Source organism: Papaver somniferum, unplaced genomic scaffold, assembly GCF_003573695.1.
Source record: "Papaver somniferum cultivar HN1 unplaced genomic scaffold, ASM357369v1 unplaced-scaffold_11, whole genome shotgun sequence".
NCBI lineage: Eukaryota > Viridiplantae > Streptophyta > Magnoliopsida > Ranunculales > Papaveraceae > Papaver > Papaver somniferum.
In genome coordinates this window covers 1,233,987-1,254,188 of record NW_020619936.1, presented here as the reverse complement: position 1 = coordinate 1,254,188, position 20,202 = coordinate 1,233,987, and the positions used below count along the sequence as shown (strand labels likewise).

The following is a 20,202-nucleotide window of genomic DNA, read 5'->3' as shown; positions in this document are numbered from 1 at the left end:
TGTTTTTTGTTTTCCCTTGTAGATAAAACGTGAGTATCTCTCAAAACGTAGTCAGATAAGGAAATTTGAATATATCCCTCTCCCATTTTTTTATTAGGAAACGTAGTTAACGTGGTAATTTTTTCCCGATATATAATGGTCAAGACATCTTATTATGGAAGCATAGTCAAATCAGGAAACCCAACAATCCGACTGACGTCTATATAGAACATATAACGAACTGATCCGCATCGTGGGATTACGAAATCGATGGTCGGATTTGTAAGGCCACACACACACCACTTCTTTTGATAATATAGATATATTTATGAGTGAGGGAGGGAGGGATCCTCTCACACTATCTCACACTTTTGGTAACATTTTTCTTAATAACATTTAGTCTGTACGTATTTAAGCTAATATTTTGGAAATATGTTCGTGTTACATGGTTCTACATACCCACAGAAATGAGAAAAATCCAAAATACCAAACCTCACCTTCTATGAATCTTAATTTTAACGGTTCAAAAGTTGTTGATTTTGGATGGTTGGTTTTCAAAGCTGTGGATGGTGAAGTTGTTACACATTTCAGAATGTGTTCAATTTTAATGAGTATATAAATCATGGTTGGCAAACATATTCCCAAAATATTAGCTTCAAATATGTTCCTTTTTTGCTTTTTTTTAAAAAAGAATTAGTGCCCAAAGTGTTAGATAGTGTGAAAATATGAGTGTGATGGGATCCTTCCTCTGTATATGTTGTGTAACTATATTGCTTTCAACCAAATCCATTTATTCATAGGCCTGTCAAAGCCTCGTTACTGTCATTCTTAAGCAGGTGGTTACAGTAACGCTTTATATTGAACAAATTTTATCATAAAACCAGTATCATAAACTACGTGCATTCTGATTTAAAAATAAAATGTTAAAATAAATTCGAAATACATGAAGAATTATTGTATAAATTATCGTATGTTGCTCGCAACAAATTCGACTACGTACTGCTTTTGTTCTAGCTTGGGAAGAAGAATTGTTGTGACCTGAACTTAAGGCATCTTCCTCGGAAACTCATGTTTGGTTTGCTTAGGGTTTATAAACAAATAGACGAGCTCGAGAGTGTGGTATATCACTTCAACACACCACTCTTTACTTATAAATGACAACTTCACTGAAAAATTCTAACTCTAGAATGGACTGATGAGACAAGGTGACCCACTATCACCATTTCTTTTTATTCTTGTGTTAGAGATATTCACCAAAATCATGAACAAAGTAACGTAGTTGAACATGATACGTAGCTTTAAAATAAAAGATATCACAGTTTCACATCTATAAAAATTGATGATATTCTTGTATATTACAATGTTTAGGAGGAAGGAACGAAAAATTTGGTATTCACACTTCAAATATTTGAAGCAATTATTGGGTTTGCAATCAATTTTAACAAGAGTAATGTCATTAATGTGGTAGCAGAAAACAAAGTCCAAGACATAATTGAAACTCTCAGCTGCAATGTTAAAAAAAAAAATATCCTCAAGTTCCTGGGAATAAGGGTGCCAACGGGCTCATCAGGTCCGGGTAGCGTGCTACCCAGAATCGGAACCGATATTTTTATTCGGTTCCGGGTCCTAATGGTTCTGGGTTCGTTTCCTAAATAGATGGATCCGGAACCGTACCCGATAAAAAGACTAATTACGTGTCGAGTCCGGTATTTATCGGGTCCTTAAAAATCAATTAAATATTTTAATAATTTACTTTTATATGAATTTAATAATTTTTTATATAAAATTATTATTATATCTAGGTAAATGTTTTAATTTCTTTTCTATGGATTACGTGTTGTTCAGAAAGGTGTTGGTGCTCAGCTTGTTGCTAGATTATCAATCAAAGTTTTGTCCGATCCTATTGAGTAATATTTAATAAAAACCTAAGTTATATTGAACATAAGAATATAAGGAGAATACTGGTACCCAAAACTCTCTTAGGAGAGAGAAAAACTCGCTTTTTGGGGTTTTTTCTGCAAACCCTAGTGCCAATCAAAAATCGGCCATGATTTCACCTCCAATAATTAGCTAATCCTCACATCCTCCGGCCCCAAATAAGATGTAATCATCATAGTAGTTTACGAGTGTTGATCGGATGAATGGCTGGTTAAAATCGAAGATGTTACTGAAGATTTGTTGTTGTTATCGCCTGAATCGATGACTTTCCATGACCCAGAACAAGCTATTGTTCAAACCAGAAGACCAGGATTTCGAGATCCCCCGATCCAAATCAAGTTAATAGATTGAAGAAAAACACCTCCTCATGAATCTATGAAGTTGTACCTCCTCAAAGCAATCAAATTTGTTTATGCATCAATAGATTTCTTCCTCAAATCGTTTGTTCAAGCCGGTTTGAAGAACCCAATTCCAAGGTATCAATCGCTGTAACTATGAGCTAATCGGATTTTACCTGCTGCTGTAACCTTATGATTATACTCAATCATCCATAATTCCTTGTTTTCTGAGTTTGTTATGCATATCTCAACCAAGTCTTAGTTTTTCCTTGACTGTAATCGTTATGCCTTTCTTAATTTTTGTGCCTTTATCAAAAAATTAGGCTCAATCCGATCTTCATTATGCATTTTCACATCCCCGTATATCTCTATACCCTGCTTTAGTTGTCTCTTGTTCGCTGTATCTCTGTTTGCTTTTGTTTGTCCTGCTATTGTAGCTAACCCTGTTGTGCCTTGTCTTCTAGTTGGCAAAGAGATAAAACCTTTAGAAGTTCTGATAACCAGTTTAGGTTCAATGTTAATCCTGTTAGGCAATGGAAGCTTATGCTTGTTGGTGGTTTGTAAACCAGTTTGTTTAATTCCTTTTTCTTAGATTTTCCTTAAGTTATAGATGGTTTTTGAAGAAGAGTTATCTTTTAGTCAATTTGGTAAGTGTATTATATCTCTAAGTTTGAATATCTTCATGATATGTTAAGAGTTCTTGAGCAGGGGACTAGAATCGTATATGGTGATTTTCTATCATGTTGCATCCTTTGATTTCTATCATCTGTGAGGATTTTATAACTTGTTGCATATCCTGAACATTCTCAATTCAATCAACTCAATAATACTTCATAAATAGGAGAGTTTATTGCATTCATTAACCTCACTCCATCTCATAATCGTTACAGCAACATGAGTATTAGATTGGATTAAATCTCGCTCAACCTATAATTTATGGTTCCCTAGCCCAAAACAGTTACAATAATATCAATTGGGTGCTTTCCAACTACATAAGCTACATAGACTTCTATACAACTACTGCAACAGATGGGGTCACTTAATTGAAGACTGATTTTGAGGAAGATTTTGAGTTAGTTTCAGACTCTTTTTCAAGCCCTCCAAAACATAATTGCAAGACCTGGACATAAGAGTCAATCCTGAGGACTCAAAAGTGAAAAATGGAACACTCAAGCACCAATGCTTTGAACACCAGCAATCTCAGCAGCAGCAACACAAACAAAAACTTTACTGAATCAGCAATCTAAGTTTCAAATGTGCTGACATGCCATTCATCCCGGAACTTCACACTCTGTTTACAAATATTGACGCAGCATCTTTGGGGCCGGTGGAGTTCCACCTTAATTAGTGATTTCTACTCCTTTTTCCTTGTAGTGTGACCAAGTTAAGTGTCTTAAATGTTCTTTTAGTGTATGACAATTTTGTCTACAATTTTTACCCTGCAGGTTATTTTGGTTACAATTCTCACCTCTGCAGGTTAAGTCAATTTATTTTTGTTAACAAATTTTAGTTAAACTCCGGTAAAGTTAGTATATTAATCGTCTTGTTTTAATTTCTGTCATATCTGCATCTTAGGTGTCTTTGCTGCAGTGTGTACTCTGTAAACTTAGACCTAGACATATTAGATTAGATTCTTACTAGACTCTCTTTTCTTTCCAGTAGTTACATAAGTAGTATAAGACATCAGTGTGTACTAGTCTTGTATAAACCCTAAAAGTGTTTTATGTAAATCTTATATTATATTGTGTGTATTGAGTCCTCTCTGTACCACAGAGTACTTTTGGGATAGTCCTTTTTTAGCATAGTTTTGGTTAAAATATAGTAGTTCACTCATTTCTGTTTTTTACTCAAATTTCAAGCTTACAACTGCATACATTTATTTCTTTGGATTTTCTTTTGTCTGGTTTTTCACTTACCAACTGACAGCTTTGGCCTTATTTTGCTAGTTTTTTATCTGACTGCTTTCTGAGTGTGAACTAACCTCTCTGGTGGTACAGAGTCTTTTTTGGGTGTAAGCTTATTCACTCTTGCCCTCTTATCCTCCCTTTTATCCTTTTTTGGGTGTAAGTCCTTTTAAACTAGGTTGCTTCATCTGCATAATGAATATTCTAGCTTGGAAGGCATAAACCTCTCATATTCGATTCACCATTTAAAAGGGTTAGTCTCTCTTCACAAACCTAGCATCTTGTTTCTTTCTGAAACATTAGCTAATGACCAACACATGAAAAGATTATTACAAACCCTTCAGTTCAATAATTACTTCAGTGTCCCAAAAATTGGAAGACGAGGTGGACTATGTCTTATGTGGGAAGATAACCTAAATATTCAAATTCCATTCCACTCTCAAAATTACAATAGTTACACCACCACCCCTACGGGTATCTATGGACCACCACATCCGGATACAAGGAAAAATCTATGGCAGGAGTTTCCAACAATTTTTAGCACCATCAATCCTTCCATTCCTTGGTTGTTGCTAGGAGACTTCAACGACGTCCTAGATCAATCGGGAAAAAAAGGAGGGCGGCAAGTAGCATATGCTCAATCTCAACGTCTACTCACTCTCATGGATCAAATGGGTTTTATAGATTTGGGATTCTGTGGAGACCCCTACATCTGGACAAACAACCAAATGGGGCAAGATAATATTCTAGAAAGATTAGATAGAGCTTTAGCAACCCAAATTTGGTGAACGGCGAATCTATACGCAGCAGTCACTCATCTTCCAAGAATAGCATCTGATCACGCACCAATACTACTACAAAAGAAAGCAATGGATTGGCAAGGCACGAAAAACTATAAATTTGAACACTTATGGCTCTCTCATCCCGAACTCAAGCAATAGTCGAATCAGCCTGGGAGCAACAACAAGATAGTGAACCTACCCTCGACCTCCAACTAAAACTCATAACAACCGGACAAACCCTCTTAGAATGGAACAAAGAAACCTTTGGCCACCTACCAACTATGATCAAGAAATCAATAGCCAAGATAAAACAAGCACAACATCAATGTGCAACCCAATTAGGCACCGACTTGGATTTCTGGCTACAACAAGAGAAATAGCTAAGAAAAGACCATGTAGAACTTTACAATGTCATGCGACGTACTGGCAACAAAGATCTATAATTCAATGGTTATAATCGGGGGATCTCAACACAACCTTTTTCCATACTAAATTAAGCTACCATCCACAGAGCCTGTAACAATATAAAACAATTGCAAGATCCACAAAACAACTGGATATACAAGAAGGAAGACGTTGTTCAACTCATTCTAGATCACTTCACTCAACAATATACAGCCCCACCAACAGTGATTAATGAAGATCTTTTTACAAATATCAGACCAAGATTAACTCCAAGACAATCAGACCTACTCACAAAGGAAGTAACTACAACGGAAATCAAACAAGCCCTCTTCTCCATAAATTCAGAAAGCGCTCTAGGTTCAGATGGCTACACAAGTAAGTTTTTAAAGTTTTCTGGGAAACAACTCACCAACAATTGATAGCAATGGTTCAAAGTTTTTTTAGTAACCTAAATATCCATCCTATCATGAATCACACAAACACAACTCTAATACCTAATATTGACCATCCATCGAAACCATCTCAGTTTAGACCTATAGGACTCTGTAACGTCATTTATAAAATCATTTCAAAAATTCTAGTCAACCGAATTAGACCCCTTCTCACATTTTTAATAAGCCATTTCCAAAGTGCTTTTTTTCTACAAAGATCAATACGCGATAACATAGCAATTGCTGGAGAACTCTTCCACCATATCAAAACCTCTAACCGTACCAAAGATCCAAAAATAGCTCTCAAACTAGATATCCAGAAAGCCTATGATAGCTTAGATTGGGGATTCATCAAAACCTCCTTTGCAAAACTTGGATTTCCATCAGCCTTTATAGACTATATTATGTTATATGTCACAACAGTTACATATTCAATCAAAATCAATGGTACACCCCATGGCTACATCACCCCAACTAGAGGTATCAGACAAGGAGACCTACTATCTTCCTATCTTTTCATTATATTTGCTGAATCCTATCTACAAATCTAGGAAACATGCAAAACCAAAATTTAGTTCGGGGACTTGACATATCGAAAAAAACACCATCCATTCTTCATTAATTTACACGGATGATCATCTAATCACTTATAAAGCTTCAGATCAGAACCATCACCTTAAAACCATACTACACTCTTATAGCACATCTACGGGATAGATAATTAATACTTTCAAATCAGTAATCATCCATCACCCAGAACTAGACCCGATCAAGATAAACGACCTTCAACAGTTCTTTAATATGTCGGCTACCTCAAAACCTCCAATCTATTTAGGAGTCCAATTCAAACAAGTAAGACTATCCAATCAAACCTTCGCTCCCCTCCTACAAAGACTAGCCCAAAAAGCCAAAGGATGGATGACAAAATGCTTAACTCCAGCCGGAAGACTCACTCTCATCAAAACCTCCCTAATTCCCACCACAAATCACATTATGCAAACACAAAATCTACCAAACAATATTAATAAACAAATAGATCGTATCACCAGGAATTGTTTTTGGAGACATGACTCAACAATTAAAATTCTTCACCCTATAAGATGGGATAAAGTAACAAAACCAATATTCGAAGGAGGATTAGGAATAAGGAAGAGCAGTGATCACAATAAGGCACTTCTCATGAAGAGAATATGGAATTTACATGAACAACCTAACTCTATTTGCGGAAGCCTCTTCAGTGCAAAATATTTCAATCAACAACCAATTCTTCAGGGCATCAACTCAATACCCTCCTCCTCCAGTCCTCAATGGAGACAACTGGCATCAATTGTCCCTACCATACAACACTTGATTTTCCATCGTATTGGAAACGGATTATCAACTCCCATAGTAGCCAATTGAATTCCACACTCAACAAACCCAAACATATCACAATACTACCCAATCCGAATGGTAGCAGATATCATCGACCCAATCTCCCACTCCTTGAATCATGAAAAATTAAACTCTCTTCCCAATTCCATAACCCAAAATATCATGAACATCCACCTTCCCAAAAATAACCCTCAAGACAAAATTATCTGGCCACACTCTAAATATGGAAACTACACTACCTCATCAGGATACAAATGTCTAACCCAAAATCAACCAACTCACACTCCTCTACCACCCACCAAATTCTTATGGACTTTACCATGTCCACCAAAAATTCGGCTTTTCTTGTGGAAAGCCATTAATGAAGTATTACCAACCTTCTCACTCTTACATCACATCCATTTGACTAACTCAGACATTTGTCCCAGATGCAACACTGACCCAGAACTAGCAAGTCACCTACTAATTCACTGTCCAAGGGCAACTACCGCCTGTAACACATTACTCACTCAACTATCCATTACATTAAACTCCAACCCTCCCCACCCAACCTTCACCGTTACGCCTCAGTCAACCATTTCACAAATCATGCAACAACCGGCATCAACTTCTATAATCTCCTCTTTTTTTCTTTTCTGGAGCTTATGGCTAGCCAGGAATAACCTAATATACCAACGAAAGCAAACAACTTCGGAAGAAATCCTAGCATGAGCACAAAAACTGCAACAAGAATTTTGGAGCATTGCACTCTTCACCACCAATCGTACCAGGAGATGCACCATTATTTAACCACCCAACCATAGACAAAAGGATATCAACAATATTGGTAGGATGGTCCATCCCGCACATCAATTGGATTAAAATTAACACAGATGGAGTAGCCAGAGGTCACCCAGGATTTGCGGGAGCAGGATTCGTATGCAGAGATTCTGATGTACGAACTTTAATGGCTCTATCTCAACCACTAGGAATCACGACTTCCTTAACTGCAGAAACCTGGGCTTTGCTATTGGCATCAAGAACAGCAGTGGAAAGACAATGGTCAAGAGTTCTCTTTGAAACCGATTCAAAGAACCTTCTACGATTCGTCACCTCCTCTGCCCCACCACCTTGGCACATATCGGGAATGATAGAGGAAATAAAATTCATATTTCGACAAACCCCACAGGCTGCTATTCAACACAACTACAGGGAAGGAAATCAAGCCGCAGACAGACTAGCCAATCATGCAACAGATGGAAGTCAAACATGGAATTTATCAACTAAAATTTGGGACCAGGCAATCTCATCTTTTATTAATCAAATTCTATTTTATGATTCCGTGGGTACCACATACCCAAGACAAATTGTAATCTAACTCCTTTTATTAATATCATGCTTCAAAAAAAAATATGAAGGATAAATGAAAAAAAATTGAGTCAAATTATACGAAATCTTTCTATTTATTTAAAATTAACAAGTAAAACATAAATATTCGGATACCCGCCGGGTAATACTCGTTTGGAGCCGAAACTTATCGGTTCCTAACGGATCTTACCCGTTGGGTAATGATTTTGCTGACAGTTCCAATCGTGGGACCCGGAACCGTACCCGACACACCCGCGTCTGGTTCGTTTCCGAGCAATCGGATATCCGTTGGCAGCCTACCTGGGAACGCCAGTAGGAGCTCCTAGCTATCCGAAGCGTGGCAATCTGGGACACTACGATTGGAAAATTCTACAAGAAATTAGCATCATGAAAAATGAGACACTTCACCGGAGTAGTGTTGATAAAAACATCATATCCAATTTGCCTAAATATTTCATAAAATTAGCTTTTGTTGTAAGAAAATAGAGAGGTGATGATAGCTCATGAATTTTAGGAAATCATAAAATTGTAGAAAAAGGCAAACATCAAATCATTCGCAAAAACCAAACTTGAATAAGTTTGAAACCTTGGACGCCAGTCTTTTCACATTGCATTTGTGATCGAACCAACAAATTATAATTAGCCTATCCATTTCGTGGACTGATGGATTGGATGAGGGTGCAGAATTAAGCCATTGAACAATGTGATTATCCTTTTCAAGCTCTTCCCATAAGTTGTTCCTGTTGACATCCTTGTGAGTGTAACTACAGCTTTTGTCTATTTATTGACATCCTTGTGACAACATGGAACCAAATTAAGCAAGGTACGAGAAGAAAGTTGTTTAAGGCTTATTAACAGCAGAAATCCATAAAATGTTTCTGCCACATCGAGTGTTATCCAACGTCTTCCGGTACCGACCACCACTTCCTGTTGTGCAACTGCCTAACTAACATGTCGCGTTCTCACTTGAGCCCAAGCCCATAATGATCAATATCCACCGAGGCCTCTCTACTCCCACTTTAAACACGGAGCAGCTACGATGTGGTCGGGCCACATCGTAGAAGCATGTGGCCCCTTTTCTTTTTTTGCCACATCTCGAAAAGTTTTAGCTTTTTTGCTTTTCAGGTAATTTAGAGGGAATAGTTCCTATGACAAATATAGTTTTAACACTTTTAGGAGAAAAAGTAGCATATGGTTTTAGTTAAAACTAATTTTTCATTACGTGTAAGTAAAAGGACCCGACCACATCGTAACCCTAGCGCTTTAAACACTTCTCCCTCCATGGAGAAATCTCTAAAATCATAACTTATAGTTATCTATTAATATGATCCACAATTTATCATGCAAAATTCTAAGCGACCAAAATAACTTAAGAGTTGTTCAAAATTTAATACAACATTGACAAAAGCTGTCACCAAATTCCCCAAGGGCGTGGCGCGTTAGTTTCCATCCCAGGTAGTCTTCAGTGATATGGAGTTTGGCATTGAATATTTATCACACGCCAGTGACTAGTGAAAATAGAAGAAAAGGCCAAGCATTCACTAATTACAGTTATCAAACTTGGATAAGTCCGAAGCCATCAAAATTAAGCAAGATTCTATTCTACAATACCACATCCAAAGATTAATCAAGAAAGCACTACTTAAGTTTAATTAAAACTTGTTAATTATGTACTAGTTAAGTTTTTTATAATACAGGACAGGGGATAAATAATGCTCCCTTTAAACGAAGTATACGCTGCATATAGTTAGTACTTGTCTACAAGTTTGTGTAGAAAAGAAGAACCGTTCCATCATTGTGTAGAGAACCAGGACTTGTTCCTATCATTTTCCAGCCCTCTCCCATTATCCACATCTTAGGACGTTGCAGAAGAAGGTGGTTTTTTTTGTTGCAAACGAAGTTTTGTTTAAAGAAGAGAAGATAATTTCACGAGTGGATTCAATTGGTAGTTAGAAAAATTAGTTGAATTCACATATTTTTATAGTGGTATCACTGACGGACCTAAAGTTGGGCTAACCCGGGCTTTAGTCCAGGTAGTCGTCACAGTCCCACAGCCTAAAATATGAAATATTATGCTGGGCCAAGGTTATTAGTCCAGGCTGAGAAAAAATCAAAAATGGTATAGTGTGTATTTATATCATTTTACAACCCGTTTGACGGTTGAGCGCATTTGCACATGTTCTTGTGCCAGTAATTTTATTTTTTTAATACAATGCACACTGTAATGAAACCTGTCAATGTGACTCGAAATCAATTCTCATGTCCCACCGGTATATTTGTGGCACATCCCCAAACACATTGAATCCCATTATAGACAGAATGATATCTTCATACAATCAGCTTTTATATTCTAAGAAAAAAGAGATTGAATTTGCCATCGTGGTTTTAAATTGTAGTATTTGGGCGGTGGTTGAGAGTTAGAGATCTGGTTAAACTCTACTTTGCATAAGTTGATCCTAAAGTTTAGGAACTTACAGGTTAAGGTAGGAAAAAATTGTTCCCAAAGCTTGGCTTCTTAAGTGCCAAGTTAGTTTTTCTATATAAAGGATAAGAATTAGAGTTGTAGAGATAATCCAACCTACAAGAGTGGGAAAACCTTGTGCTTAGGTTTTTGGTCTCTTTGGTTGGGAGGATCGTGTGCTACCGTGAAGGTCAATATCGGTGTGAGAGAAAACCTTGTAGAGAGAGGATTTTGGTGTTCTAGTGTTTAGGGTTTGGGGCTTTTCCCTAAACCAAGTTTCTAATGTTTCCATGTTTTTCCTCTGTTACTAGCAGCTATGAAGAAGGTGAAGAAGAGAAGAAATGAGGCTGGATCGAGGAATGGTTAGTGAATTGGTTTCTATGGTTTCTCCGATGGTATTTCGGGTATGTCTTGTTAACTCTTTGGTTCTTGTCTTGGGTTGCGGAAAGAGCATGTAATGGTCTTTGATTATAATTGAAGTTTTTCTGGTGTTGGTCGTGGATGTAGCCTGTAAGGTGAACCACATATATCTTGTGTTGTGGTTGTGTGTGCTTCTTTATCTTCTGTCTATTTCTTTAAAAAAAAAAGTTCTTCCGTATTTGGTTCAAATCACCAATTTCCCTTGGTGATCCTGTTTTCCGCTGCGCTAGGGGTACCAATTTACGCAACAATTGGTATCAGAGCCAAGGACGGGCTGTTGTAACTGAACCTGGAATTGAACGATGATTTATTGTTCGGGTGGAGAAATATGTTTTGAAGATAATCTTTCAACCGGTGTTTACACAAAGATGGATTTGTGATGTGATTTACAAATCGGGGAGGTTCAACTTGGTAGAAGTATATGTTCTCTGTTTGGTTTTATGATGTAGTGTGGGATGCAGAATAAGGCTGAATGAGGTAGAATGCATATATACTTCTTTAAGAGTGTTAGTAATCATACATTATAAAGAATGAGTTACAAAGTTTGAAGAAACACTACAAGAAATTTGGGTTTTTGTAACAATACGATTCCTAACTAAATTTTTTTTGGTAACTCAAATGATCCATTATAAATCTAGTAACTCATACAAAGGGTTATCAAATTAAGAAATAGTTACCATAATTTGGAATTAATTCATAAAAACTAAATAACTATTGAAAGTGTGAGATCATTAGTTATACATCCCTAACACATTTTACACTAAATCACTATTACTAATATTCCTACCCAAAATCTATGTATACCAAAATCCACCCCATCTTTATAACTCTTTGTCATTTTTAGTAGTAACACAATTTTACGTAGCTAACACAATAATTTATTTTAAAATTTGCAAAATGCAAAATATAAATTTTAAGATTTTATAAATCTTCATTTTGGAACCAATTTAAGTTTTAGAACCATAGAATAACTTATATCTCGGAACTTGAAGATATTGGGAACCGCAACCTTACTTTGCTGTTTTTCCAAATCTAAAAGGACCGAAACCACACCCGACACAACTCTTCCAACCATTACACACCTGAAGAACTCTCGATCATCTTTCTTCCTTTATATCAGTTGAATTCAAATCCGTTTAATTTTTGTCTCCCAAATACCGATCTATATAGGTTGAAGAGAGATCTAACCACGATAGTTGAAGGAATTAGAGGATTAAATCTCAACAATCTTGCCTAATTTTTCTAGAAAGTTATCAATTACAGGTTGGTTTTCTTCCTCTTTTTTTTTGTTTCTTTAAGATGGTGATTGCAATTTAGGTTTCTTTTAGTCAGTTTTTCTGTTGTGAAAAGAACCCATGACTAAAAATTTCTTATGTAACATTGTTCAAGTTGTAATTTCATCTAAAAGAAAAAAATAAAAGCGTTTTGAGCTCAAATTGTTTGTTAAATTGTTTGAATGGAGCTGAAATACTTAAATTTAAGTTCCCATAACTAGTTCTTGTTGCAATTTTTATTCTAGGGATTGAATTTTGGTTTGTTTAGTACGGGTTTTTATGAGATTGGGTTTTTTATTTTTTTCGCATGTGTGTGGGAAATGTGAAGTTCCCGAGAGGGTAATATAAAAATTATGAATGTGTATACCATTTCTTCATCTCATGCATTCAGATTTCTAATGCACTTTGTTAACCTATTTATGCACACATTTGGTTTGTGGGTGTAGAAATTTGCAGGTAAGGATCGGACTGACAGGGTTACTAGAGATTGGGCACTCAAGAGAATAGTTCTTGCACACTTTGCCGCTCCAGTAAGTACAAGTTGGTCAGACTTTATAGCTTCCTTTGAATTTCTTGATGAACATTTGGGTACACAATACACTAGGTGTGTTAGTTAAGGTTACTCTTATTAGATCAGAGACTTCATTGTCCCAGAGATTCCAACTAGTGGGAGATCAAAATCCAGGGTTTTTATTCTTGTGGTGAGTTCGTTGGTTTCTTAAAATTATACAATATTTCTTAGATTTCTAGGTATTTTGGCTTCTTGGTTACCAGTAGTAGTGGAAAGGTAGTTATTGAAGAGATAATACTATGTGAGATACTAGATAGACTCCATGTTGACTCACATTTAGTTATAGTTATTGTTATTCATTGTAACATCGGTAGAAACTCTTTTAGGATTCACAAATCATGCTACTATAGTTTATTTTTCGATTACCTGTTTCTAAGCACAAACAGAACGGTCCAGAGGACAAATGAAGCAAAAGAAAAGAATAGAATTGGGAAGACCTAAAGCTCAAGTAAATCAGTAATATGCCTGATCAGGACATTCAATATATCCATCGTAGTCTTTATTGTTTTTTTCCTGTATTAAGTTTGTAAATTCGTTTTTGTCGTCGGCCTCCCACCGCGAGCGGTTATCTAGTTATGAGCTTTCTTATAAGGCCTTACCGGAATTCTCCTACAGGATCTTGTTGACATTGATGTCTTCCGCGATGCGAAGAAGGTCATTGACTCCCTTCAAAGCAGGGTAACTCTTGGTGTGCAGAACAAATCCAGGTTGAAAATTTTGATTATTGGGTTATGATTCATATTTTTAACCGGATAAGATTTTTCTGTTTTGATTGGTGGTCGTTTGCTACCATGAAAATTTATTAATTGTTTGTATGAAAGTAATATTGTTTCAGGGTAACTCTTGGTGTGCAGAACAAATCCAGGTTGAAAAAATCAAAGGTGCAAATTATTTCTCTAGTTCTTTGTTTGGCTTGTGATATTAATTTAGGTGAAAAGGACATCATCTTTATACTATGCACATTTTAGTTTAACATTATCTAGTGATTTTTAGAAACATTAAACTTGCACATAGGTTTTATATTCTAATATCCATGATGATGGACGATATTATTTGGGCAATAGTACTTAATGACTATTATTTGTCTAGGTCAATAGATTCTTGTAGAACTTGCTTTAATGTTTTGTATTCCCTTCTGACCTCTGTGCTAAATGATCGTTTTACTGTTTTGTATTTCCCTTCTGGCCTCTGCAGCCTTTTGGTTTCACTGGTCCTGGGGAGAGTGGTACTAGTGGTGAGTGAGTGAAAGAGAGAGTGGTAAAGGTGGTGAGAGAGTAAGTAAGTGGTGCTAGTGCACGTTGAGTGGGTGAATGAGATACTGGTGCTGAAAATATCTCCATGGGAATCTGTACTTGGGGTTTTCAACATCTAAGAACTTTAACTCTAGTAGTATTATTCAACAGTTAGTAAAATCATGGATTTATGAATCCTGTCAATTTGGTCCAAAACTATCTATTGGGAAATATGAGTTATCGACATCAATCCTGGTGCAATAGTTGATATGACTTTGAAGTTCTATATGTCCGAAGGTTAAAAATATTGTCCAAAGGATAACAATTCTCAAACTTGCTGCTGAATGTTACGTTTCAGTTTTTTCTCTCACAATTTTCCAATTTCTCTTCTGACTCACTATGTGCCATGAGTGACTAAACTGCAAATCACTTTCTTGTAGGGGTTTCATGGAACTGCGTGTTCGATTGACTTTTTTGTTCTTGGTTGTCTGTCCAAGTGATTAAATGTGTTTGAAGTTGACAAATTCGGAAGATAATCATATAATTCTTTAAACTATACGTGTTTGAATACTAATGAATCTTTGGTGCAATGGTAGCATGTCTGACTTCGATGCAGAAAATGCGTGTTCGATTCACGCCAGGTTCACTCATTTGCATCTTTCATCAATGTTTTCTTTGTTGTGAAAATTATATAAATGTGTGAAATTGTGTGTGTAGTTTATATGGAACGATAACCTGTTTCTGTAATGCAAATTATCTATAACTATACCAAATGATTTATTGCCGATCAGATATGCATTTTCTTGTTTAGTATGCACTTGCCTAATTTAAGACAACTATGTATTCCCATAGCAGGGCAATCTACTATTTAGATAAAAGATTTTGGTTTTTAACTAATTTGTAAGAATTTCGTAATTGTGTATAGTGAATTGACAATATCGTTCAAAATTTTGTCAATATCGTTCAAAATTTAGTAATTTACCAATTTCTTCAAATTAATCATAACTATGTCATCAGATACCATGGCAATCTTCAAATTATTTTTAAATATGTCGCAATCGTCTGCAAGAATTTAGTTGATCTCATACCTCAACAATTGATATGTGATTATATCTACCAATATCTTCAAACTTCTCGTCAATCATGGACTTACATCTAATTCATTAATCTCGTTCAATTTAAACATCCTGTTAGAATTAAAAAGTCGTCCTAGTTGATCCGTAATTTACTTATCAATTTATATATGTGCAACTTATGTCGAAATCTTGTTTGTTGTAAGTTCGATTATGGAAACTTATCTTTAATATTCACCAGGATAATCCTCAGTTCGATTTTAAAAATATGGTATATATTATTTTCCAGAGCAATATTTATTTCGTTGTAAGTCAAAAATACATCTTCAAACGAATGCGTTAATTTTTAATATTGAAACCTTGCTAGTTACATCGGAGTCATAAATCTACTAATGTTTGGCATATTATATGGGCTCATTGTTCTTACGAAGTTTTCGACTTATAGTAGTCCACTTACCTCCAGGTTTCGATCTCAAATCCAGGTTCATGCCTCAAAGTTGGCGAATATGGGTCTGTTTAAGGTTTGGGGAAATATTCCAAAGGAATCTCTGCTTCCAATAATTCAGAATCTTCATCAGAATCATAAACCTACCAATATTGTTCATATTATCCTCAGTTTCATCTCATATTATGTCGGAATCTACACCTAAGTACTAAACCTACCAATGTTTGTCAGATATTTTTGACATGGTTATAATGACATAATCTTGACATGGTGTCACCTTTTTCTCTAAAACATCTAAACGACGATTAATTTGAGCCTAAGATTTCCGTGACATGTTCCTTATATAAAAATATACAATCCTACCAAAAATGAGAGTATTTCGAAATACATAACTTTGGATTTTGGTCTTATGAAGGTTCAAAAGAAACACACTTTTGTTCAAAAGAACACACTTGTGTGTCACCTTTTTCTCTAAAACATCTAAACAACTATTAATTTCAAGCTAAGATTTCGGTGACGTGTTCCTTATATAAAAATATACAATCCTACCAAAAATGAAAGTATTTTGAAATACCGAAATTTGGATTTTGGTCTTATGAAGGTTCAAAAGAAACACACTTATGTTCAAAAGAACACAGTTGTGTGTCACCTTTTTCTATAAAACATCTAAACAACAATTAATTTGAAGCTAAGATTTCCGTGACATGTTCCTTATATAAAAATATATAATCCTACCAAAGATGAAAGCTGAAATACCGAAATTTGGATTTTGGTCTTATGAAGGTTCAAAAGAAACACACTTCTGTTCAAAAGAAACACACCTGTGTCAATCCGTATGAGAATCCATAACCAATTTTCCACCGTTCAAAAATCTCCACAATCCGTATGAAGAATTGAGGATCAATCTGCACCGTCCAAAATTTTATACAAAAACCAAAAAAAATTCTCCTCTCACTTTCCTCTTTCTCTTCTTTCCTTTCTCTTTCTCGGTTGTTTTCCTCTCTAACTCCGCCTCAACCAACACCCTCTCTCGTAACAAAATTTCCAAATCAAGGCCTAACACAAATCCTTGAATCCGTGAATCAAAAACCTTGAATCCTTAATCCGTGAATCAAAAACCTATCTGCAATCGAAAAAAAAGCCTCCAATTGAAACATTCATAACCCTAAAAATTTGATATTTTCCCTGAAATAAAAAAAAAACCCTGTTCTGTGATAATGATTGTTCTTCGATCTACTAGATAAGGGATAATCCCGATCTTAATTTGTTGTTTTTTGTTTTTGATGACATTGTTTGATTTTGATATAAAATGGTTTATTCTTTAATCTTTCTTAGGAAAAGGAATAATTAATGAACAAGAACAAGTCTTGTCATGAACCCCTAACGCTGTCTATCTTCTTTGTTGTAATAGATGATCAATTTTGGTTTTTATTTTTTTCTTTTACTCGATCTGAAACTTGGGTTTTTCAATTTGGGGATTTTCTGGATTTTCTGACTCTGTTAGTGAAGATGATATATATAATTTATTTTCAACGGGTTTTTGTTTATAAATATGGTTGGTTGTTTTGAACAAAGGAAGGGTTTGTTGTTATTGGGTTGGTTTATTTGTGTTCCAATTTTTTCTGGTTTAGACACGGGTTTTCAGTATTGCAGTCATTAAGGTTTTTAGACTGTTCAGTTTAAGTTTGTTGTTTATTGTTCTGCTGATTTATTGTTGTTGTTATGTTGCATATGAATAGAAGTAAAAACCCTAACAGTGAAGTTTGACAGGGTAGAAATGGTGCTCGACAAGGTGGTTTATTTTGATTATTAGGAATGTTTTTTGATGACAGATTCATTAAATTAATGCGAGAATTACACAAGTAGTATTCTTACAAAGTTTGTATGATTTGTATAAAGTGATATGTTCTTCTATGACTGAAGTATGTTTTAATTCGTTTGTTGGCAGCAGATGAAACGATCTGTTGAGTATGCGTGGAAGCATATTAGTGAGTTTGTGTTGCAATGTTGGTGTGTATTCTTATACTTCTTAATATTTTGTTTAAGAAACTTGACATTTGTGTAATGAATGTTATCTCTGCTGATCTAGTTTTATGTAAATGACTAACATGTTAGTAAACTGTTGCCTATCTACAATTCCACCAAGGAAAAAAAAGAAAGACTAAGAAAAGCAGCAGGTAATATCACAATCAACAAAGTGAAACATCAATGGCTTCCTAGACTTGATAATGTTTTGCCTATTTTAGTGATTTGGTTTCGTTTTATATAGAAGAATGGAGAAGACTTTACTACATTATTTTGTTTGTGTTTGGATGGGAAACCATTCAACAAAGGTCGGTATATCTACCATTTTTAGTGCATTCGATAAAATTGAACGTATTTCTTTTGTTGATTGATGAAAAATTGACTGATTAATAGGAAAATAGTAAATTTTGCCGAACCTATTGTTCTACAGTGGAAAGTCTTGGAGCAAGTTGATGAAGAGCTAATGAAAAGAGATGTAAGAGCAGCATTAAGTCTAGTGAAGTAGTTAGTGGAAAACCCGGTGCTCTTTGTTGCTTTGGCACATTAAGGAAGGTAACTATTTTAGTGCATTCTATTAATTCTTGGAACCATAGATGATTGTTCTTGAGTTGGTTTCTTATTGGCCCTTCTTTAGTATGAATGATGGAGGATGAATCAATTTTGTTGTTGTTGTTCTTATGTAATTCATCCTATAGTGTGTTATTATACATGTTTTGCCGAGGAAAGACATAGGTGATTGGAGGAATCCTAGAATAGATCCTACTGTTTGCGTTGTTCCTTTAATTGTGGTGTTTGTTGATGATGGATTGTGTCCATCGAATTCTGATTGCCAATGGGTACTTGTTTGATTTTTACCATTGGAGAGTAAGATGTAGCATTTGGAATGGTTGTATTATTTGTGTTTAATTTCATTGCAGATACTCCCAAAGCTCCACACTTTGGATGAATTGAAGCGGAATGACTTGATCCTTTAGCAATTCTTTTACCTGTGGATGGGACTTTGAGTTCATTTGGAAGGTAACTTCAACTTGCTTTTTTTAGATCAAAGATCCTACTGGTAGAATACAATTCACAAAACACGCCACGTAATATGCATCATATCAATTGGACCCTTCTCTGGAAGCAGGCACCAATATATTTCATTAGCACTATATTATTTTGTTGCAAATCTTTCTTTCAACTATTGGGAGTGACAAATTGTCTCTATTTAAATGACAAGACAAATAAATTCATGTTGCAAAATTTGATACTTGTTTGTTTTGTCAATCAAATTTTAATTTGTACGTTTGATGTCATACTTTGCAGATTGATTCTCGAAAGCTTACATCCAAGGTCAGATTCCAATAACCTTTTTGAGTGGGTTACCCTGTACCGGTCGAGTTTTCTTTGGTGTTTATGCATTGATGTTTGCTGATGAAGCTAGGGAAATAGTTATGATTAAGGTCAATTCTTACTAAAAGTAGGCTCTTTGTTGTATTTTCCCAAGTGTTTCAGCTTTCTAATTTGAAAGATTCCAATGTAAAATGATACTTTTGGGCTCAAATATACTGGATATGAACGAATTTGTAGTTGCACCAATATTCTTGTTATAAATTTGCACTTGAGAAGAATTTGATTCTGGCATGATATGAACTGCTGTGTATTTTCAGGTCACTGGAACATTAAATTTTCAGGTAACCGAAACCTAATATTTCAGGACGGAATCACCTGAAATTGTGTTTCTTTTTTTAATTAAAATTTTAACAATTTCCTAATGGAAAAAATCCGTTAGCCTATTTTGAAAAAATAAGACACATGTCATCTCTTTATTATCCCCTTGAACTGTTATACAAAGAGTTAGCAAAGATTATAACACAATCTCCACATTACAAATTAAATATAAAGTGTAAAATGCCTATAATTAGGATAAATATTGTAATGAAAATGAAGTGTTAGCGTATTTAATTTCCCTAATGGAGTAAAAGAGTTAGACAAACTCCTAACACATTATATAACTGCATTCCAGTAACTATTTTTCTTAGTTGGGGAAATTAGCTTGTATTTTTTAGTAACACTTTTACTTCATAAGGAAAACCTAGATATGGTGTAGTGAAAGGATGGGACTGTGAGGTCTCATGTAGAAGCAAGTCCAGCAAACACTTCGAATTTATGCACGAGATGTTATAGATTTATGTTCTTAAGTCTATGTTAAAGTATTCTTGAT

At 35.2% G+C, this 20,202-nt stretch overlaps 2 long non-coding RNA genes across 2 annotated transcripts; both read left to right on the top strand.

The window, feature by feature from the left end:
- Positions 1 to 1,938: 1,938 nt before the first annotated feature.
- LOC113328578 lies at positions 1,939 to 4,006 on the top strand. The gene is made up of 2 exons (XR_003349461.1): positions 1,939 to 2,393; positions 3,146 to 4,006. It is a non-coding gene; the product is annotated as an uncharacterized LOC113328578 (long non-coding RNA).
- A 14,929-nt stretch (positions 4,007 to 18,935) lies between these two features.
- Positions 18,936 to 19,623, top strand: LOC113328568. Its single transcript, XR_003349457.1, has 2 exons — positions 18,936 to 19,016; positions 19,305 to 19,623. It is a non-coding gene; the product is annotated as an uncharacterized LOC113328568 (long non-coding RNA).
- Positions 19,624 to 20,202: the final 579 nt, after the last annotated feature.